The 21,429-nt window shown below is 31.5% G+C and overlaps 1 protein-coding gene across 1 annotated transcript in view; it reads right to left on the bottom strand.

Moving 5' to 3' along the window:
• bw (brown) overlaps positions 1-21,429 on the bottom strand; it is a 904,351-nt gene that overhangs the window by 845,746 nt on the left and 37,176 nt on the right. The gene's annotated exons all lie outside the window — the stretch shown is intronic.

The raw sequence follows: 21,429 nt of genomic DNA, 5'->3' as shown, positions 1-21,429 counted from the left end.
TTCATCTAAAAATTTTAAAATGTCTGTTAGTTATCAAGTTGGTGACGAAAAGCTTGGATCTTACCACTTTCCCATTTTTTTTTAAGTTAACACAGCCAAACACGTGTATGTAAAAAAATCATTTAAGATCAACTCTGTTCGTACATATTGAAATCAGGTTGGAATCATTATGGAGACTGAAATCCATCAGTTCTGTTCAAATACTTTTGATAGTCAGTCCTCAGTTGATAAATTCAACTTTTTTTTACGAATTTGTCTCAAATATTATCAAATATTGTACCCCATCCTGAGAAATGATCTCGAAACATAATTATTTCAACCCTGTTTTTTGGTGGAACCAAGACTGTGACCACATCAGGAGGTTACGAACTGCAGCTTACAAAAAATTTTCTATTTTCTTGTGACCCCTATTATCTGATTCTTAACAAAAACGCTGTACTGAATCAAAAAAATTATTTAAAATTAAAAAGAAATCTTATTTTATCAATTTTGCCAAGTGTCTCAACTTTCGCTCAAGTATGTCATATGTTTGGAGTAAGTACCGTATGCTTAAAAATCCGTGGGTGAAACCCAAATCCTCGCATGTTCCTAAAAATTCTTCTTTCGATGGCTTAGATCTGACATCCCTTGAAAAAATCTGCCTATTTCGAACTTCTACTGATCCAGCAATTTTCTTTTCTGGTCACTCCCATGAGTTTCTTGACGCACTTTTTTTTTGTTTTTTTTTTTTTTTTTTTTTTTTTTTTTTCTTATATTTTACAGCCATTTTTAAAAAGTGTAGCCAATAGGCTCTGCAGTGCTATGTTATTACGCATATATGTGCTATCGTCATTTGCATAATGAAAACCTCCTCAGATATAGTTGTGACATCAATCACTTACACAGTAAAGGGGTCCTTTATTTAACATGGCTTCCAAACCATCAGGCAAGAGTTGAAAGTACGTACATGAGAAAGTAGATTCTCTCAGAGGTACAACCTAAGTGAGTAAAGGCTGGGTCTTGAACTCGTGAGCATGTGTTACCAAGCTTTTCGAGCTATAAGAACCACAACCTAAACCAGTGGGCTACCGTGGTGCTGCACCTTTCTCTTTTATAGAACTCAATGTCGCTCTTCTACGTAAGAAAACCAAGTCAACCCCTAGCATGGATGGTATGAAAAATTTGTCTAATAAACATCTTCTCATTTTACTAGACATCTTTAATGCTATGTATACATCCAGCTCCTTTCCTAAGTTGTAGAAAAATTTCTTTGTTGAGTTTGTCAAGAAACTGGACGGTAGTGGCTCAAGGTTCATTTTACTTTCATCCCGTTTTTGTCACCATTTACTTGTCAATGTTACTTGTCACCATTAGGAAAACAAACGGTAGAAGCTGCATGGGCACAAACATACAAAAATCGTGATCTACCATCGCACTATTTGTACTTTGAACCCATGGTACGTAATTCACCATTTTTCAAAAAGTAAACAACATTTTTAATGTATATGTATACAACAACCTTAAAATAATTTGTTTCCATTAAATAATGGAGCAGTCTGTTCAATACGTAAAAAAGATATGCAACTAATTACAAGCAGTAAATTACAAAACAATTTACAACAAGCATGGTTTTTTCTCAGATTTAGCAGTCAGTCACTGTAAAAACATACATAGAAAATAATAAATTTTTTCAGAGCATAATCACAGTCATTAGCTATACAATTTTATGTAAAAATCGTTAAATTATTGTAGACCCTGAAAAAAAAAAAAAAAAATTAAAAAACAAAATTAAATATCTTAAGTTTATCTTGATTCAATCTTAAAGACATCAGGTATTTGAAGCCACAACTTTCAATTAGGTACTAACATATCTCTAATGCGTCTTCTAGAAAAAGCCAAAACACTAAGAGCACAGGGTTGTGATATATCCAAGACTTCTCTTGAGTGCTCTTGGTTAATAGCGCAAGTGCAGAAAAATCGTGCTCTCACTCTCACCAGACAGGCAGGAGTGGGGAAGCCTGTCTACCTAACCTTTAACTCAAGCTTTGCCCACTTTTTACAACTTACGTACTACTTTTGACTATCACTGGTCGTATCAGCGATGGTCGAGCATGACTCGTTGCCAGGTACTCTTCAATTCCTGACCATGGCCTTTTTTTCTATTATTATTAAGATCAACTATTAGAAGTGCAGTTAACTGTACAATAAGAACACTAAAATAAACAGATACTCTTTTCTCACCACCTTGCAGTAAGTATAAGAACACCTTTTTTTTCAAAAAACAAAATTAAAAAACTATTCAATCACTAAGGAGGAACTGATTGAGTTACGACTTAAATTTAAAGTACGTTGAAAACATTTAGTAACTATAAAAAAAGTTATTAATATACGAGCAGCTTTTTCTAGATGAAAGTTGGCGTAACTATTATTCAGTCATGAGTTATTTGTTCCTGAAGAATCATCAAAAACACAGCCATCATAAACTACTGCATGGCATAAGAAAAAAATATACCTACAGGCAGCGTGAAAACAAAAGCTGTGCATGAAAATTGCAGCTCACTCGAAGCATTCCTGAAAATTGATTGTTCTGATTTTATATAAGTGCGTTGTTTTTTAAATATACATACAATCCTGTTTTTTAAGATGTAAATTATACCAGAAGTGTTTTCCTGTAAATAACAAAGATCCTCATTATTCTATTTCACAAACATTCGATCACTTGATCTAGTTGTCAATCCTACCTCAAATAACGAAGAAAAAACATTCAATATTATTGTTCACGGTATGTCTATTTTAATTACTTTGAAAAATAATTCACAGTTTAATTTATTGTATTCAGTATAATTTGATCACTTATACTGCTTGACACATATTTGCCACGTATGATAGGTTTTAAATATTTTAATGTAAACGGTTAACTGAGGAATCCAGCTTATGGATCTAATGACACGCGTAGTTCAAACAAACTAAGGATATTTTCATTTCATACATATATACAATACTCTACTATGGCGTTGAGGACTATGTTTTCTTTCTTTTAGCGTCTACCTTTGGAGAACGTAGGTTCGGATATCACAAGGTACTTAGGTTATACATGTGTATTTTTGATACATTACATTAGTACCGTAGTATTAGTGAACTTTCAATTTAGTAAGTGCTTAATACTATGTATTCTGCTCGTTGTTTTTTTTATAAGTATCAACATCACGTGCTATAATAGGCCAGATTTGGCCAAGAACGTTGCAACAGAAAAACACTAAACTAAAGTAAATATTAAAAAGCAAAAAATCATTCCCTCTAATGATTCTCATTTTGGTGATATAATTACAGAAGTTAAAAAGCTCACACTAAAAATAGCCTTTTTTATAGCAAAACATAACTTGCCGATTCATCTTGTAAATAACTTAATACGTTATATACAAGAGCTCTGCAAAAAACCAACAATTATGGAACAAATGGGTATGAAAAAGGACAAATTTTCAATCTTGATAAAAATGTATTAAGCACTTGTGAGTTTTAAAAGGTAATTAATTTTCTAAAAAATCAAAGGTTTCCAATTTTATAAAACATTTAAAGTAGTTTCACATTTAATAAATTAGATGCAAAATTGTGTGGTGCAACAGAACTGCTTTAAGCGTTTAAAATATTTTCTACAAAACATACAATTCCTTTTAGCAGTATAACAATTTTGGTATGAGACAATGTTATTATTATGATAGGTTCAAAAAATTGTTTTTTTTTTCCTTATTAAAAAATAAAGTTCCCTATGTTATTTTTCTTTCTTGCATTTGTCATACTTCAGCTTCAAATGCAAAAAAAATTGCATCAAAGTTCCAACACGTTACCAGACTTTGCTACAATCGATTGCTACATACTTCTCCAATAGTTCTAACTCAGTGATAGTATATTTGTATTTTCAACACTTTAATTTACTTGATTTTAAAAAATTTAATATACTTTCAAACAAAAAAACAAGTCATTTATAGTTAAAAAAACAAATGTTCAAAAGTTTTAGTCTCAATGGGCTCTTAGTTCCTCACTGATACAGCTATAAAAAAATTTAACTTGAAACTTCAATTACAAATTAAACGCAGATGAAGACTTTAAACTCATAAATGAAATAACTCTTGGTGATAATTATAATAATATCCTTAAAAATCTTCCAGAGCGAAATGCAGTGGATATTTAAGAAAATTTCTTAAATTTTTACGTGGCTGCTTTCAACGAAATACAAAACAAATTTTTTTAAAACGATGGTACGCTTCGAGCACTTGATTTTCTTGAACCTGCAAATTTCCTGAATAGGGAATTTTTAAGTCAGAATCCCAACTTAATTGGCAATCTTTAGACTTATTTTCTATTTTTAGACATTCATTTTAAATTATAAGAGAAAGAAATTTTGCAGCTGCCATCACGTTTTGACTCAAATGATTCAACTTTTTGCAATGTTGAAATGTATTAGTTTTAGAAAAAAAAAATTGATTCACGCTTAACAAATAAAAATTGGAAATTTCCAAATTTGGAAATTTTAATCAAAGCAATTCCATCTTTTCCATAATCTCAGGCCGAAGGGGGAACAAGTTTTTCAATTGTTACAGATACAAAACCTAAAAACTGAACCGAATAGAAATTCATTTATTTATGGCAATTTGTTTTATTCAATCTTATTTTTCACTTAAACAAATCAATGCAATCAATTTAAAAATCTTAAAAGATCATCTTGAACTATCGAACTTTAAAACATATAAACGCAGTCGCAATTTAGCAGTCGATTCTGAAATCAAAATACAGGGCAACTCATAATTAATATTGTATTTTTAAATTTTTATTTATTTTTAAAAATCTTAGTTTAACATATCTTCTTAGCAATAGTTACTAGATGATACTTTAATTCATTTAACGTAATATCACTCTTAAACCATTCGATTCCGTGAACTTCTAACGTTTGATAATTACTGTTCTTTTTGACGTTAAGTAGTAAATCTTTGAAACTGCAACGTGACTTAGTTATCCAATGTTCAACAACGTTTCTTTACAATAAAACAACTGAAAATTCTTTCAGTATAAAATATCTATCAGCATTATGAAAGCCCTGGATACGGATGATAAAATCCAATAAATTAGTATTTAGAGAAAGAATAGCTCATTCTTTTAACACATGATCATTACCAGACTTTTTGAAGCCTTGCATATCCACCACATATTCCATTTTTTTTCTTCTTTTCACTTTAACGGTATAATTTTCTTAAACAGTCTTGGTTAAACTGTGGTTCCTTTTTTGGTTAAATACTTTTCTGTCAAATTCTTCAACCAAGATTTTTCTTTTCTATCACTATCATTTTAAGCAAAAGTTTTAGATTTTTCTAACATCAGTAGTGAATTTTCTAATAGTCGATTTATGCGACATTTTGATGAGTAAAAACTCTTTAAAGAAAATTTTTTTTTGTAGATTTTACAACACTTGTTGTCTTTTCTTGGATTCTTTGTCCTTCCATTCCTCAGCGTGTATCATCTCGAATTTTCCCACATTTTTTGTCGTTATTTATTATCTTTTTCTTCTCTGCGCTAACTGCTCTGACTTTTCTCCATGACGATTGAAAGACAAATGATGTTAGCAAAGCTATGCATCAGCCTTACTAGCTCAATTTCCCCGATTTACACAAGTTTTTTCACACCCCCACTCATAGGATTACACTGATTTACACAATCATATAATATTAAGCAGTCGGTTGACGTATCAGCTGCAAAATTTGTATGTAATTCAAATTCTACTGGCACATATACTGGAGCATTTTGTAATGAATTGTTTTGCTTGGAGCAATTAATGACTATTAAAGGTATTTGGCTTAGAAAGTAGTATTTAGTTAATGAAGGTGCGCGATCTTCACCATAATATGAATTTTAAAAACTAGTATACATATCATACAGCAATGCATACTGATTGTGACTTATGTCAAGATTGAGATCTCCATAAGAATAATATTGGGAATTTAAACGAAGTCTTACATTTCTTATATAACAATGATTAAATATATCAGCGCGAGCACCTTTTTAATTTTTTCGGTTTGTTCGGAAAGCTCAAACGACATAATGGGACTTTTTCGACTGATTAGATGTATTAACAGGATAAAGATGTTTGCACGTGTTAGGTAAGAGTAAACGTTCATACAACTCCCACGTTCGAAAACTCATAGATATAAATTTATCTTTTTGCAGATAATTTAATAGACGTACTTTATGCGTATCTGACTTTACCATGTAGGGTATGACCTATTTAGGATTTAATATTACGAGTTGGACTCTTCCCAAGTTGCTATTGCATTATTATTGTCAGCATAAACTAGAGTTTGTAGCACTTAATTTAAATAATTTCTTGATCTCGTAAGTATAAGCTCATGTTCCACATTAACAACTATCTTACAATACCTAGAATCATACTAAGTGGAATCATGACATCAAAGTAGCTGTTATCAGTTAGACTGTCTTCGATTTGACCAATCTTTCGTAATCATGTAACGAACTGCATGATGGTAAAAGACACAATAGTCTTAATGTTGAATTGATATGCAGATTCCATCGCTACTACCATATGTTGATGATGCATATGGCTGATAAGCATGAACTTTATAATGCACGATGGATTCGTCAAACGTTACTGGATGCTTAATACGTAGAATCTCATCGATTTTTTACACAACAAAAAAATACAATTTATTTTTCACCAAGAGTTTTTATTTTTAGACCTAGACTTCCAACAAACTGTACATTTTGGTGAGTTAGTCTTAAAAGTATGGTCTGTTTTTTTAACGTCTCGACAGTTTGAATGTTCGTTGTTGACTAAGTCCTGGTGTACATGTTAAGCTACTTAGATGATTTTTTTGGTTGTAAATACTCTCCATTATACTGAAAGTGTTATGTGCAACCTTACCGTAATAACTTCTCCTTAAAAATTGACTAAACCACTGCTTTTATCCACTAAACGTAGCTGTTTATGATCAATTATACGTCAAATAATTGGCAAATAAGTTATTTGTAAAGGAACTTCAATAATTTTATATCCAGGTGGTACAGCTGAGAAAAATTCATGAAGTGTGTGCACTTTGTCATAATTTATGTAAGCTCGACGAGTAATATTACACGCTACTCGTAGTGCATTTACCTTCAAAATAGCTACAGATAAGTCTGAATTGTTAGTGGTATTGTTTTTTAAGATTTTTTCGATGAAATCTGAAAGACAACCTACAGAATTTTCATGTCTAAAATCAATCACAAGACTGCGCTTTATAACGCTTCGAAGCGAGCTCTTGTTTGACCTAATATCGAAAGTTATGATGTGAGTTTCTAATCCCTCAATTACAAATGACCTAATATCTTCGATCTCATAACTGCCAGTTGGTAATACAATAACTTTATTGTCGACATAAAATTTATAACAATTTTTATTGATATTTGGGATTGAATTGAATAACAAAAGTTCTGCTAAGCCAAGAAGGTAGTGTTTCGACGATAATTCGATTGGTGAAAAAAACTTCTGCGTAAATATAAACATAAATATAAACGCACCCGGGGAGGATTTTTTCTCGTTCTGAATTATTTTCTCCAAAGGAAAATTTCTTGAAAAAGAAATTATGTGGATTTGTATTGTCAAGTTATTTCTATATCTTATATATTGAGAAAGGGCATGTATGGATGGTAATAGAGAGTGCTTGTATGAAGAGTACCGCCATCTATACATATGCGCCTATTGATGCAATGATTAAAGTGTATCGACGTTCGCTTGTATACCTATTGGACGTATTGAATTCTAATTTACCAACAAGCATTAGAGTCACATGCCTACTATAAATATAAACATAAATTTCTGCGGTTGTGAGAGTTTAGTTTTTTTTGATACCACTTATGATTATATTTCACTTTATCAACTTTCAAATACAGCATTAACTCAATAGGTAGTTGCAGATCTCCAAAACTGTCAAAGTTACCGACATCATTACTGAGTTCCCCATAAGCCATCCAGCAAGTTTTAAGTGCATTTATACCATCAAAATTTACTATATATAGCTATTGTTTATTGTTTTACACAAACAAGGATGATTAGTAGGTTAGTTGTTTCTCATAAATACTCCACGAAAACGGAATATCTTTAAGTTCGTAGTAAATTTTATTTAATCTTTATTCGTCAAAGCTCAGTCAGAAAATTTAATTTCTTTGAATTATTTTATTTATTTATTTATTTTTTAAATCTTCTCCAGCGTAAGCCTTTAAGTATGTTCCCAATCAAGTTTTATGCGGTTTAAGATAAAGACCATTCCCGAGGGCAATAGTTTCCATAGTTTTATTATGTTCTGACTCCCTGCTAGCTAATTTTTGACTGACGAAGAGGCATTAATGATCTTCATAATTCCTGCGTTTCCATTAGCTATATCATCGGTTGCACTTAAACCAGTAAACAAAGAAACCAAAAGTTAAGCTCCATCAATTTGAGCGGGACGACGTAAGATGCGTGGAATCGCAACAAACATTTTAATCCCATATTTTTTAACTAAACAACCAGGCCCTTTTAAAGCTCTACTCATGACTTCTCAAGCACTTCTGCTCTTAGTATTCATGTCCTATGTGGCAGCTTTAATAACTACATTTAAAGCACTACCCTGTTTTTTCTTCAACTGTTTTTTTTAATGTTTTTTGTTACAGCATCGTTTTTCTGCTTCTGCTTTAACTCCATACCCAATCTTGTTTTGAGTTTCATAGCGCTCGTCACCAGAGCAGCTGCAGCTTTTTCACCAATACTCAAATCTGACGCTCTAATTCTTTACCAAGCCTTCTCAGCTAAAACTTCATCTGTTTCGTGTCAAGCCTTGAAATTTTGTTAATTTTTTTAAAACGCTATATAGTGCTCCTTGCATGCTAAGTCCAGAGGATTAATTCCTGGATCCCGTCTAGTAAGACTTTAAGTCAGCTTAGTACCTGGACTGCAATACTAATACCCTGGATAATAAAGCTTTACTGGTAAGGCATTTATAATTTTATTTACAAAACCGTGTCCTCCCTTATTAAAATTAGTCTTCAGAGGTTGGATTATGACTTAGCATTTGAAAAAATGAATGATGTATTTATCGTCGATGGATACGTTGCAATTAAGAACTCAAACGATATAAGCGTTGTACTGTTCTATTTAAATATTAGATGTAATTGTTCCTTCATACAGTGCAAACATGAAGTTTAAAGAGCAAACTACAAAATTAAAAGTTTCTAATTTTGACGCTATTATAAAACAAGGAAAGCAATCGAATCTATGTGGCAAACTACTTCCTGATAGTATACGTGCTATACTTTGCGGCCCATCTAATAGTAAAAAAATTAATACCTTATTAGCTTTCATCGTGCATCCAAATGGAATTAAGTTAGAAAATGTGTTTGTGTATTCAAAGTCACTACATTAGAATACAAGTTCTTAAAAGAATCATTAGAAAGGGTGTGAAATACTTACATTTTAGCGAACATAAAATAGTAGTCTTACCAGATGACGCTTTACGCAATTCTGTAATAATTTTTGATAATATGGCTTGCAAAAAACAAGGTAATGTGAAAGCCTTCGTCTGCATGGGTAGACACAAAATGTGGACTGCTTTTATCTTTATCAGTCATACGCTCAAGTACTCAAATATCTTGTAAGGGATAACGTTAATGTTTTAGTTTCATTTACATTCAAAAATCAACAAGCAAAAGATGAACGTGCTTTTTTTTACTCGTCAAATGACTTAGTAAGACCTCTAAAATATTACTTTTTTTTTTTTAATATAGATTTATTGAGGTTTTTGAAACTTAGCTATATTTTTTTATCTACTGGAAATTCAATAATATCAAAATTATACTTATTTTGATATGAAATGTAGTAAGGAACACGAGATGTGTTTTTTTTGTACTGGATTCAATGCTGATAAGAAAGCCTGTTTGTAATATTTTTGGTCATTATTTTCTATGTTAACGCAAGCTTTGTTATTTTTTATATAGTTTAAAAGTATAATGTAAGAACTTCCTTTCAAAGGATCGAATTAATTAATACTAACAACCAGGTTTAGTTTGTAGTACAAGACCCAACCCGATTTTTTTTTTTTTGAAAATCTTCTAAATCTTTATCTATTGGCTGTCGTACACTTTCATCAAACAACTTCATTAAATCTGTTGTTTTATGAACTGCATGAAATTTTATATTACATATTTTATGTGAAAATTTCCTACAGCATCTCTTATAATTAAAATTCAGCAGCTAGAACTGTATTCACTTTCAAACTTCCATGATCTTCTAAAGTTTGTTAAATATATATTTAAAACTGTATTTCGACATCTTTTGAAAACTTTTAGGGGTTTAAGTATCTGAAATTCACAATAAGTGCAGTACTTGATTGATTTTCAAAAGCACTATTTACGTCTTCTCAGTCCAGAGATAAGGTAATATGAAAGTGAGATTGAGGGACTATTTATACAGTTGCATTTGGTGTACAGTAACACGGATAGCGAGGAAGATTGAAAGACATGATTAGTTAATATAGGAGAGTTTTGCATAGTGGTGGAACACTATAAGTCTTGTGTAGAGTTGCTAATGCCGCCCGTAAACGAAACAACAAAGAACACTCGCTGTCAACAAAACAGCAAGCTTTTTTTACATATGAAGCATGGTAAAACAAAAATTATAATGATTTAAATTTTAATTTGTATTATTTGTTATATGTACAACATATTTACAGTTATTAACGTTACAAAACACTTACACCATTATTGAAGTTGTTATTACCTGAAACGACACAATACTTTTCATAGCTTTATTACATTGTCAGCTTCGGAAGAAGCTCTATTTTAAATGAAATCGCTTTGATACAGAAGAGTTACTAGCATCTTTTAATACTTGCTTTCTTTTGGTTAGTGCCTTGTTAAGCTGTCTTCAGAGCCTTTCTTTTTTTAGACGTTCCTTTTTTGACTGAAACCTACGGTCTTTTTTTCCGAGGCTAAATTTCCTCACTGCTTAGTTTTTTCTTTTATCATTTATTTCCTTTCCTTAGCCCTTATCCTGTTTTTTATGATTCTAAATTTAAGTTGAGTACAATTCTCAACTTCTTGTTCTTGCTCGTCACTTTATCTTAATACTTGTTTTCTATAATTACTTATTTCTCGTCCTTCTCTTTTTTACTTCTTCTTTTTTATTTCTTCCTTCTTTTTCTTTTACTTTTCCTTCAACTTGTTCATTGACCACATTATTAAAAAAAATGGTATTATTTTAAATCTTTTTTTGTTTGCTGATTAATTCATTCTTAACCACTCGCAATCGTGGTATTCGCTTTGGTGGAATTGTGTGTGCTGTTACTGGTGTTAGAGCCAGCTGAGATAGTGATGGTATTGGTGGTGGAGGTGGTGTTAGTGTTTAAGTGGCGGTGATTGTAGTGGGGGTGCTAGTAGAAGTGGTTATTGCATCAACCACGGTATGATAGGGCTTCCGCTAGGTAAAGGTATATCCGCTACTTTTGGTACGTAAGATGCTGATGCTGCTGTAGGAGGTTACGTTTGTGCAGCTGTTGGTAGTAGCTACTGTAATTACTCCTTCTGCTACGTAGTGCTGCTACTTCTGTTGATAGCGCTGATGCTGGTGGTGGTATTGTTTCTGCTACTACTATTGATGGTAGCATTTTTGCTGCTGTTGCTGGTGGTAGCACTGCTGCTGCTACTGCTACTACTGATAAAGTTACTGCCGGATATAGCGGTAACGTTGCTGCTGCTGCTGCCAGCGTTTCTGCTGTTGTAGCTTCTGCTGCTCTTAAATTTTGTGACAGCAGCTTTGCATGCATCAACTCGAGTTTCTCTAACCAGTTTGGTGCTTCAATGATTGGTAAATGGAATGATTGGTCCATTGAAATTGAGTCTAACAATTCCATTGTTGTTGAATCTGTAAATAATATATAATAAATAATTATGTATTATGAAAAAAAATTAGCTCAAATATCTGAAAATATAAGCATGAATGAATTTAATGACAGTCAAAGCAAAAGTTAAAAATGATTACATTCATTTATTTTTATTTATTTATTTTTTTAACTCACATGTAGTCAAAATATTTCAGCGGGTATGAATGCGGATTCTTCGTCACACTATAAACATGTATTATATTAAAGACAAAAATTCAATTTAATATTATTTGAGAAAAAAAATTTTTTGTCACTGTATACATGAAATAATGTTGAACATAACATATCATATTATACTCTTACCATGAAATGAAAGTTAGACAAAAAACAAAAAAAAAACTCAAAAAACTTACTGTTAGATAGAGATACAGCTATTCCAGTTGCTTAATGGTGAAAGGGCACTGAGAGTTTTTGAAAGTATGATTTCATACAGAGATGGCAAATCTAATTATACAAACCATCAAATCATCTCATTAAGAGATTTGAAGGGAATTATTTTTCAAAATATAAGAGCTAAATATAAGTTTTTTAAATTTATCTTTATGCGATAACATTTAGTATTCAACTGAATCACTAGGGGTAGTCTGTGACTCTATTGATTTGAATTTCTGTTATTACATGTAGACAAATTAATATTTGCAAATTGAAAAATTTGTTATAATTAATTGGCAGTACTTATAATGGATAATTTATCTACAACATTCATCTGAACTTTTATATGTGTCTCAGTACATATATTTAGAAGAGAAAGGAGAGTACACGGTGTTATTACAGAAAAACTTTATACGTCAGAACTAAAAAAAAATTTTTTTTAACTTCTATTCATCTACTACAGCACGCATTATTTGGCATGCATGCAGTTGATGAATAGGTAAACACTGTCACCGTTGATAGCAGATGACCTACCACATCTTTTCAAAGAGAAATAACTTTTAGCAAGAGCTGAGAGAACGCCTAGGATGTTACAGTGATAAGACAGCCTCTAAATACTCTAGTCATTGCCGCGATGGGATAAATCGACCCATAGCTTGTCAAATGGGAGCGGTCAGCATCCCGACCGTATGCAAAGCAAAATATGATTTTCTGAAAAAGAAAAAACATCTGGAAGCATACGAAACAAAGTATGCGCTATCTATTTGTCAACGTAAGCAGCGTGCGCAGAGAAAGAAAAAAAAGTATTTCCTCCCTTTCTGTAATAAAAAAATACAAAAAAATGAAAAAAAATGTAATAAAATGAAATATGAAAAAAAAATAAAACAAGATATAAAAAAAAAAAAAATAAAACAAGAAATGAAGAAAAAAAAAAAAATGTAATCAAATGAAATATGAAAAAAAATAAAACAAGAAATGAAAAAAAAAAAAAAACACCAACAAACTAGGGGGGATAAATGGGTCATGGGACTTACGGTAAGAACGAAGTTCTTTAAACATGACATGAGTATAAAAACACAATTTCTCAGGTAACAAGGGGGTTGCTAGACCCGTAGGAAGAATGAAGCTCTATAAACGTAAGTACTGCATTCATGTAGTTCACTAAACAAAAACTTGAAAAACAAATAAAAAAATAAAATAAGAAAAACAGTTTAGTACTCACGATAGTTGAACTTCGTAAGAACGTCGTGCATAAATACAGTACTCACGAAGTTCAACTATCGTGAGTACTAAACTGTTTTTTTTATTTTATTTTTTTATTTGTTTTTCAAGTTTTTGTTTAGTGAACTACATGAATGCAGTACTTACGTTTATAGAGCTTCGTTCTTCCTACGGGTCTGGCGACCCCCTTGTTACCTGAGAAATTGTGTTTTTATACTCATGTCATGTTTAAAGAACTCCGTTCTTACCGTGGGTCCCATGACCCATTTATCCCCCCTGGTTTGTTGTTTTTTTTTTTTTTTTTTTGTTCCATTTCTTGTTTTATTTTTTTTCATATTTCATTTTATTACAATTTTTTTCATTTTTTTGTATTTCCTTTATTTTATTTCTTCCTTTTTTTCTTTTCATTTTTTTTCATTCCCTTTTTTTTTAATTTATCATTCATTTTTTTTATACTTAATTTAATTACTTTTTTTTTCATTCTTTTGTAATTCCTTTGTTTCTTTTTTTTTATTTTTCTATTTATATTCATTCTTTTGTATTTCCTTAATTTCATTTTTTTTCAGATTTCATTTCATTATTTTTTAATATAACATTTTATTTGTTCAAATTTCATTTAATTTCATTATTATTTTTTTTATATTTCATTTCTTTTTTTTCATAATAAATTTCATTCCTTTTTTTCATTTATAACAGTAGTTATTAGCATTACTATAATGCCAAAAAAACCTCAGGTTTAATAAAAATCGGTCAGTATTTTATGCATTAAATGCATAAAATACAGATATTTAATGCGTAACGACGTGCCTTATTTTATTCAATCGACATAACCATATTTATGCTAATTAAATTATCATGAATTAAATGTAGTATCAGTGAATGCGTATAAAAATGGAATATTATAGTTACGAACCACACGATAAGTACAAGAAACTGAGTTTCTATAGCCGGTAGCGCTGGTAGCTAAGTGAGTAAGGTACAGGACTCATATGCAGGAGGTCGAGGGTTCGAATCTCTTTATTGGAAAATGTTTTTTTTTTTTTTTTTTTTAGAATTGTAAAAGAAAAAAATTCAAAGTCAAAGAAAAATTACTGTGGGAAAATAAAATTATAAAAATAAAATTTGTTAAAAAATTAATTGCTTGATGGGGGAATGGTGGGTAAAGGTATGCAGAAGAGTAACACGGCACGGTTGGCAGATATACATATATAGTGAGGAGGGGAAGTGTGTAGAGAACAGTAGGTGAGGGGGACGGGGTAAGGGGAGAAACTTGAGTGGAAGAGACTTCTGATTCAAAAAAAAAAATCCGTCGGTTTTAAAATTCCAGCCCCCCGAGTAACGCGACATAAAGAACTTCGTTCTAAAAAATCACATACCTGGTATACGCACTACAAAGTTTCCCCCTTGACATTTGAGACAGAACCGGCCTAACCTACTTACGCGCCACGTAGTAAATAAAATCTTTTACAAGAGTGAGATTATCTTACTTGTTTTACAAGCATAGAATGGTTAAAGTTGTGATCTAACGCTTCCTTATTTACAGCTAGCACCACAATCTGCACTAGTGTATCATCTAGCGCTCTTTAAACTTCTGTAATATTAATTGAATACAGAAAACAATGAGCATATTATCTTATGGCTTAAGTTAAGTCATTTTACTGCAACCGTTAAAAATAGAAGAAGAATTTTCCAACCTACTTCGGAACGGATTGGCCATTGCCACAATAGCATTACTGACTTTTTGTAAACACCCACTAAAGGAGGATAGTGACATTGGACGCAGATATAGTCTTAAACAATGTCATTTTACTATGCTCCAGATACCAAAAAAAGAATGGTCCTCAAGACCAAAGTGTGTATCGGCAAACCCTAAGAATGAAAAAGTACATTTTCAGCCACCTGACTAATGACGGTTATTTTATGGTCATAGCCACCCACGGGGGCATGTTATAGTTTTTTTCTAAAAAGATTATCTCCAATTTTAAAGGGACCCACAAAATTTCTTCGAAAAGGTATGTGCTGTTCATGTGCCATAAACTCCTCCTCATCCTCATCTTCTGACAAACCAATCTTCTTTAACGTAGGAATATGTGAATCCGCAATCAACACAATCTCATATTCTCGTTTATCATGAATCTCATGGCCATCATCCAACGTACTGTATTCTAATTACAGAAACGTTATATTTAATAGTAAGAGAAAAAAAACTTAATAGAGGTATTTACTAATCTTTTTAATAAATACACTTTCAATGGACTTAGAGAGCCCCCACCACTTTGCGTTAGACCGTGTGCATGCAGTAGATTATGATGTTTTCATCCTGAGTAATGAATGATGGAAAACATATTGCCTAGTAATAGTGGTGCTTAACTTATATTAAATTTAGAAAACATAAATACTTAAAAAGCAATATGTTTTTGTAATGTATTTCTTCAATAAAACAACGGATAATTCTAGTGATAGCTATAATAGCATGGTCTACAATTGATGATGAATAAATATTTGCATTGCTACAGATAAAAGTATCAGTTGTTTAATGAAAAACTACAACATAATAAATATAATAAGCCTATGCATACTACTCAAACTAGATTCCTTGTCATGAGTTTCAGCATATATAAATAAATAAATACATACATACATACATACATATTATCAAAGTCAAACATACAAAACAAGTACGAATTTGTCTTACGCTAAGTTTTGCGCAGCTCTGTTTACAATGAAAACTTAATCAATATAAAAATACGAAACTTTATTTAATTTAGGATACTGTCTATAAACTTTATGTGTGAAATTGTAATTTTACTTTCCGTTATAGTCATAAATTTTGTGGATTCCAATCATCCTTATACAGTTTTCCAATGTATTCGATTCCAATTTATGGTTGTGCATTATTTAGTATTAAAAGCACCTTAAGAGAGAACATAAGAGTGTAAGTGAGAATATAAAAAAATTTTGGAGACGAACAAGGAACTAAGCATATGTAAACAGAAAATGGTACGATCTACTACATAAAAAATAGTCTATTGTTGGCACCAATCATGATAGCGGCCTAGAAATGATACCGAAAAATATAGTACCACCTGATACTAACAGAAATTGGTTAATAATGCTGTATTATATATATAGCATATACATACATGCATATATATATATATATATATATATATATATATATATATATATATATATATGGACTTAGATTTCATCTGTTAGTGGGGAGAGGTTGGTGCCCAGAATTTCGCGAGAAAGAAGAGTTTTTGATCTACATCGTTAAGCATTAGATATATATTTATTTGTAAATTTCCACACCACCCAGAAGGTACTATTGTGGCACTTGTAGAGTTTTTTCTTTAACTCTCCGATAAGTTTAGAGAAAAAAGGTATGTATAAGGTTTGCTAGTTTTGACAACTGTCATTTCATTCAAATATGAGTGAAAAAAACCGTCCTTTAACTTTCATGTTGAATGTTTATACTACCATAAAATAACGAGTAATTTCATAAATAAAGAATATCGTTATATTTTACAATATTCTTTGATTGTATAAAAAACACTAATAACGCAATAAAGCTTTAGATGAATTAGATCATCTAAACAATAACTTTCTGTTTTTTTTTTTTTTAAATAGTCAGAGAATATAATTTTTTCTCTAAAGTAGCCATATGAATATTAATGAATATTAAAAATTCTTAAAAAACTTATTGAAACTTTGACGAAAACTATAAAACAAAATCCAATAGCAAAAAAGTACGAATATTTGAATCAAATCACGAATGTAGAAGAACTACCAATTTATAAAATGATTTTTTTAAGAATAACCAGCGCGCAAAAACATACATGCAATAAAACATTGACAGCAGAATGCGGTGCTATTATAGTTTCAGACTCTGGACTACCAGAAAGTCTTGATCTTTGAGTGTACCCGAAAGAATTATCTGATAATTATCCTAAAGAAATCCTCCTGTGCAATAATAAAGATAATTTAGCTCTTTTACATATTAACCAAATTTTAAAATCAGAAGATAAATCATGTAAATGCTTTAATTTACCTACATCAACAAAAATGAAGAGTCAAAAAAAAAAGATGTAGATAATGAAATACGTTTCCGTAAAGAAATGTTTCACTCGATGTATGAAAGTTTGAATAATGACAAAAAAAATTTATTTCATATTATTTGCGAGCAAAAAAATAATATTTTCTTTATAGATGGTCCCGGAGGGTCAGAAAAAACTTGTTCATATAAAACGTTAATTTATTTTTTTATGTCTCAAAATAAAAAAAATCATGTCAACGGCATGAACTGGTATAGCATCAATTTTGCTTCCAAAGGGGATAACTAGTCATAGAACTTATAGACTTTCTTTGAATCTTAATATTAGAATTAGAGTCAGATAAGAAAAAATTAAGAGAAGTTGATTTAATTATTTGGGATGAGGCTTCAATAATTCCAGAAAAAGCATTGGAAATAGTAGACAGAACGTTGAGAGATTTCTATAATACTGGAAAATATTTTGGAAATAAATTAATTATTTAAGGAGGTGATTTTCGTCAGATTCTCCAGTGTTACAAAAAACGTTAATAGAAAGATTATACTTGAACAAACTATTAAATCTTCATTTTTATGAAACTCATTCCAAATTTTAAAATAAGAAATCAATATTCGTTATAACGATAAAAAATTTTCAAAATCATTATTAAAAATTGGGGAAGGGGAAATATAAACTTTTAACATTCCTAAAAATCGGATCTCAAATGATGTATGTTCTCAAATATTTTCTAATACCTACAGTTGTTCGATGAATAGTGTTATACTTACATCGCATAACAAGTACACCTTTTATTTGAATAGCAAGATTCTTATAAAATTAACTGGAGAAATTAAAACTCACTATAGTATAACTAACGCAACTTATAAAGGGATTGATAAATCAAACGATAATATTTATTTAAATTTCCCAGTGCAAATGTTGAACAATATTCGTGAAGGATTACCACCTCATGAATTAAATCTAAAGATTTGTACAATAGTGATGTTACTGACAAATTTAAGTATATTAGATGGACTCTGTAATAGAACACGTTTACGAATCACAAAATTATTACAGTATAATTTAGAAGGAGAAATAATAACTGGAGAAAAAATTGGAAATAGAGTCTTCATTCCAAGAATAACTATAGATACAGGAAGCTCCTCAACATTACCGTTTATTTTGTCTTATGAACAATTTCCAATCGTTGTGGCATCTGCTACGACAATAAACAAATCCTAAGGTCAAAGTTTCGATAATGTAGGTTTGTATTCAAAAAAACCCTTATTTTTTCATGGTCAATTATATGTGGCTTTATCAAGATGCTAAGATAGAAATAATTCATTTATTCAAGTAGAAAGACAAAAAATATAGAAATAGAAAATATTGTTTGGAAAGAGATTTTTTCATAATTTATTGACTTTACTTGATTTTTACAGATAAATCTGCAATATTTATGATAATAAATTAAAAGTCACTTATTGATGTTTTATCATTTAAACAGTATACATCACATGATGTATAAAAAATGGTGTTGAGGGCCTGTGGGAGGTCTAAGGAAAAAGTTAGAAAATTTCAAATTAGCTATGAAAACGGTTGAATTTCAGCTGATTTGTAGGGGGCTGTGGGGGGTCCATGTGGGGGGTCTGTGGGGGGGGGATATGTGGAATGCCCTACACAAATAACTATATAATATAGGGATATATATATATATATATATATAATATGATACGTGTGTAAATAAAATTTTCAAATTGTACTGACTCCGAGAATCGAGCTGCCTCTTTAGGATTGGCAGTCAACGACCTTATCGACTGTGCTATGCAGCACGTTAATCCAATCTTTGTTTTTATTATTTATGGACACCAACCAAAAAACTGCTAAATTAGAAAACTAGTCTATAATTGGGCGTTTTTCGTATTACATAAGATTGAGCCCACTGATTGAAAAAAAATTTTATGATTATTTTTGAGTGGTTAATTATGGTCAAAATTGTATAAAACTATGTTTTAAAGTTTGTTTTTCTTATATCTTTTAATGGTTTAGTATACCGAAAAAAGTGATTTTAAAAATACCAGCGTATAGGGCAGAAAATTTTGTATCAATAAGCACTTTTAATTTTGTTTTGCCAAGCGCAAAATGTTAAGAAAAAAATAAAAAAGGCGTTGGGGCAGTACCTGTAAAAGTGAGCGAGATAGAGAGAGAGCCAGTGATTGTCTGGTCTCACGCTCGCTCTCTCCCTGTGTCTCTATGGTACCCATACAGGTAGGCCTTTTCATTACTTTTTTTAATATTTTGTGCTTGTACACTGTGATTAATTAATATTAAAATAAGTATCACTTTTTCATCATCTAAAAAAAATTTTTTCTCTGTAAACAGGATTATTTTAAAACATCAATATTTGACTCTAATGCCAAATTCTCTGGGGTTCTTCCGATTGTGTTTATTTAAACTCCATCTCAACTTGTCTTTAGTAAAGAGCCAACTCAACAAAATTTAGGCACGTGCACAACTACGTACAGTAAACATGTATCCAAATCCGAAAAGAGAAGAGAAAGTAATAAACACAAATGTTTGTTAAACTTATGTCTGTACCTTTGTGTAGGTAGGTAGTATAAATAATCTTTGCCGTCTATTATTGCTCCTTCTTCTTCTCGTCCTGATCTATAATATACACTGATCAAAATATTTTTTTTATTATCAAAATATAAAATAAAGATTATTTAGGGTCAATACAATAAGTACTTTTTCTACCTCGCGCGTTTTTGAGAGGCTGGTGTGCGCTTAGTAGATGAAATAAGATTCGCCACACTGTTTCGCAGGTCCCCCGGGCCGCAAAATAGCCCTGGAGACGATGGAACTTATCTGACAAGAACTACTTTTTACATAAAAGACAATCAAATACTACCAAGTTTAATAATATATTCTTTAATGTTTCACATCTGTTGTGTATCCCGAGATCCACACCTGGTTTTCTTTCTTTGTTTCTTCATCCAAGCATAATTTTAAGATTTTATAGTTGGTTCTATCGAAACATTCGATTTACATGTATAATAATTAACTTAGTTTTTTAATACCTGATTTGTACCGATGCAAAAATGGCCTCCACGCTCGGATTGTTCTCGCTGATGCAAGGTGTATATGACAAGCATAAACTTGAAGCTTTTTTAAATTTTTTGTTTTCGGGAGCTGTATACGTGCTGAAAGGAGGAAAAGAGGACACCAATAGAGAGCCAGTTGGATCACAGAGACACTAAGTACCAGTAAGAAAGAACGAGAAAAATTGGTATAGACTATTCTGATACACAGTAGCTGCGGAGTCGAGAGTAACTGCCAGGGGAGATACGTGGCAGCAGAAGTGGTGGTGGCCATGGCCAAAGCGAGAACTGTCTTTCAGAGTTAGTCTCGAGCTGAGTGTCTAAGTGCGAGCAGTGAGAATTCTGGTGATTATTAGCAAATTGTTGCAGGGTACGGGTTACAGAAAAAATTGAGAGAGGGGGAGGGGTCGATAAGGTGCGTAGAGTATTTACAGAAAGAGGAATGTATGCACGAGTTTCACAGCTGCTGTGTTCTCACAGGGCAACATCTCCAGATCAAGGTGAAAATAAGCAGCTCAGACAAGGAGAAAATAGTCAGAGAGCAAGCGAAAAAGAGCGAAGCTGTAGGGCGAACAACCAGCTCTAGGAACCCGGACGACATCGCGCTGGGTTTGACTTGTGGACGTTCGACCAAAAGGTAAGGCTAGTGAAAGAGATAGAGAGAGAGAGAGCAAGAGCGAACACGGCAGAGTAGACAGAGAGAGAGAGAGAGAGAGAGAGAGAGATAAAATATCAGTAGAGTAGAGAAGCGTGTGATTGTGGACAGAG

This window comes from Copidosoma floridanum, unplaced genomic scaffold (genome assembly GCF_036245765.1).
Source record: "Copidosoma floridanum isolate Cflo_tuat_1 unplaced genomic scaffold, Cflo_Japanese_pri ptg000008l, whole genome shotgun sequence".
Classification (NCBI taxonomy): domain Eukaryota; kingdom Metazoa; phylum Arthropoda; class Insecta; order Hymenoptera; family Encyrtidae; genus Copidosoma; species Copidosoma floridanum.
Note: the sequence above shows the minus strand (reverse complement) of the source record. Positions and strands in the feature narration are given on the sequence as shown.